The sequence below is a fragment of the Cryptomeria japonica genome, chromosome 1, assembly GCF_030272615.1.
Source record: "Cryptomeria japonica chromosome 1, Sugi_1.0, whole genome shotgun sequence".
Taxonomy (NCBI): domain Eukaryota; kingdom Viridiplantae; phylum Streptophyta; class Pinopsida; order Cupressales; family Cupressaceae; genus Cryptomeria; species Cryptomeria japonica.
Window position 1 is genome coordinate 624,354,912 of NC_081405.1, and position 3,617 is coordinate 624,358,528.

Consider the following 3,617-nt stretch of genomic DNA (forward strand, 5'->3'; position numbering starts at 1 on the left):
TAATTTTCCAATTTACCTAATTTCTTCTAATTCCTAATTTTCTAATTTCTCCTATTTCTCCTAATTTCATGGGAATGACATAGCAAATTTGTCATAGTTTGTCATAACTTGTCAATCAATCAATTTTGCAGAGCAACCTTGTCAATTTTGTCATAATTTGTCATTCAATCAATCTTGCATAGATAGTGTCAATTTTGTCATAATTTGTCATATTTTTCATTCTTGATTTGAAATTTCCTTTCAAATCTCTTCATGCTAATCTTGTTATTTCTCCAATTTATCTATAAATTGGATGATTTTCTTCAATCAAAGATCCCCGAATCAATCACGCTTCTAGTATCCTTATGCTGTCTTATCAATCTTGCTTTCATCTCATGCTTATGCACTTGTAGGTGAGATCCACAAACAAAGCAATTTGAAGGAGAAAGAAGGACAATGGAGAATCATGGAGGAGATATCTGCATTTGGTTTGCTTTAATTTCATTTTGAATATCTTGTCTTCATGATCTCTATTGAATGTTTTAGGATTGTTATCATTGCAATTTAGTTTTCGTGATTGAGCTAGTTTAATTTCGATTTGCGTTGATGATTTCCAAACTCCTAGCTACAATATTATATAATATATAATATAATATAATAATATATTATATAATACGTATCATATAATATATAATATGTTGGTATTCTACACTCACATGAGAATGGTTGATGTTGTCATTGATGGCAACCAATCGGTAACAGGATTCTACAAGTTCACCGACAACACAGACATCATCTATTGGTATTCATAGGCACAACAAGTTCATTCATCGACATCTAGTTTACACCAACAATAAAGCATACTGGCACTCAAGATGACATCAGACAAAGTTTTGTTTATATGAATTGTATTGTAATGTAATTAATTATCTATAAACCGACATGATGCATTGTGAAAACTCATATATGTATAAGATCTTATAGGTTATTTTGATATGAGGAAATATATATAATAGAAGAGAGGTGAATATGTAATAGATCATAGAAGATAGAGAAAGGATTTTATAACAAGTGAAGATAGGTTATGTGAGCGAATATCATTCGCTGGCAAGGTTTTTGGTTAAGGTTTCTGACTGAGCTTAAACCAGTACTGAATCAAGCATTGCAGATGCTATTTTGAGGAGTACATTGTCTTGGATTTAATTATCAATTTTGTAGTCAGTGAGACTCTTTCATTGAGCAGTGAGCTCTAGGTTGTTGGCCTTCCTGCATGTGCAGGCCCCTATTGTAAGTAATATTTATTCATATTGGCTAGTGATTAAATATTCTGGGTCACAAATCCCACTGAGGTTTTTCCCTTATCAGGTTTCCTCACCAAAATATCTTGTGTTATGGTGTGCATTTATGATGTCTCTATTATTTCTCTTTGCTGGATTATTACTTGTTTACCGGTACATTAATTTGGGTTGCAAAGTTATAAATAAGTTCAAATATTCCATTAACCGGTTAGACACCGATTCACCCCCCCACCCTCATAGTGTCTTTTGGACTGTCCTTGCATCTAACATAATATTATATTATATTACATTATATATTATATAATATATTATTATATTATATTATATATATTATATAATTATATAATATATTATTATATATTATATATTATGTAATATAATAATATATTATATAATATATAATATATAATAATATAATATAAAAATATATTATATAATATATACAATATAATATATAATGTTATATAATAATATTTTATATATTACATATAATATAATATATAATTTATTTTTTAATTTAAAATTACCTATAAATATCGGATATCCGATTTTATCTTGTATACACATAAAGACTGGCTATGAGCAATTAAATAAATATTTTATATTTATTTAATAATTATTCTTCTATTAAATAGTTAATTTGAAAAGATTAATCTGTTTAATTCATTTCATGTCTTTCTATTAATTAATAATTTTTTAATTAATTCATCTATCTTATTCCTCTAATTAATTAAATATCTAATATTTAATTATTCCTTCTAACTAAGTTAATTAAATATCTAATATTTAATTATCTCCTCCAAACAATTAAATATCCAACATTTAGTGGTTATTCTCCTATCCTATAGTCTCAAATATTAAATAATTATTAAATTATTTAATCCCTTTTCCAACTCACCCTCCATCTCCACTTCATCTTCCCTTTGCCAACTCACCCAGCATGTGGCTAAGGAAATTAATATTTCTTAAATATTAATTTATGATTTATCTTCAACTTCCAAATTCAACGAAAATTGTGTACGTACACATATTTCATAACCATTTCCTATATTCTCTCCAACACCCCTACATCTTAGGAAAGACTTGAGTCCACTTGTCCTATCATGCCTAAATCTTCTCTAACCATCCCTAGATTCTCTCAGTCAGCAAACTTGTCAAGGTGAGATGAGTGACACTTGTCTTCTCCTTCCCGCTTTCTCTCAACCTTCACCTTTGCTCACAGCCATCCAAAACTGTAGATCTGATCATGACCATTGATCTGAGCCACATCATCTTATCCTCTCAAAGTCTATAAAATCAAGAGCTTCAGTTGAGAGAGACTTAGACTTCAAGAGACTTCAAGTGCATTTTGTAAGCTAATCATATGCATCCATGAGTTTTTGAAGCAAATAGCAATAGCAATTATCATATAGCATTTTAACATAATCATTTTAGCATAATCATGTAGCTTTGCATATCATACTATCAGTTAACTGCAAGTTATTAGTCCATTCTTCATATGCCATCTTGGAAGCCAACAGTGCATTATTTGAGAGCACACCATCTGCAACTAGGAACAATGGAGTTAGGACACAATGAGACATAAGCCATGAAGGTAAAATAATGTTTTATTTTAGTATGTATTTCATGTAGTTTCATTGGTGGATTTTGGATTTCTTGTATGCATTTCCATTGTATTTTGTGAAACTAACTTATTATAGGTAATATTCTAAGGATGAAATTCAAGCTCACACATTTCGGTGCCCACCGTGGGGCTGGACCTCACATATACCTTTAAAAATCTCGTAAAAATAAAATTAATGTATTTGTAATACAGATTCATGCATGTGTGAATTTTAACAATGATTTTGTTTGATAGGTTAGCACATATGTCATGTAGGTTAGCGCTTTTGTCTTTAAATTAGTGCTTTCGCATCTTAGGTTAGTGTATATGTCATGTAGGTTAGCACTTTTGTTCAAAAATCAGTGTTTTTGCATCATAGGTTAGCATATATGTCATGTAGGTTAGAGCTTTTGTCAGAAAATTAGCGCTTTCGCATCTTAGCTTAGCGCTTTTCTGGTGTAGGTTAGCGCTTTTGTAAGAGGGACTAGTGCATTTGACAGATAATTTAGTGCAATGAAAAATTTGTAACTGTGATTTTAAATTAGGCTTGTGGAAGCCCACCTAAGGTTTTGGATTTTCACTAACTTCTTTTTATTGTAGGTTTCTAACAATTTCTTGCAGATTTGGAGGAATTAAGTTAAGATTTAGTGATTTCTTTTCTAGCTTTCTTCAAAGTTGGTTAAAAAGAACTCATATTTCCTTTTGGGTAAAAAAAACTTCATTTTTCAAAATTGGTG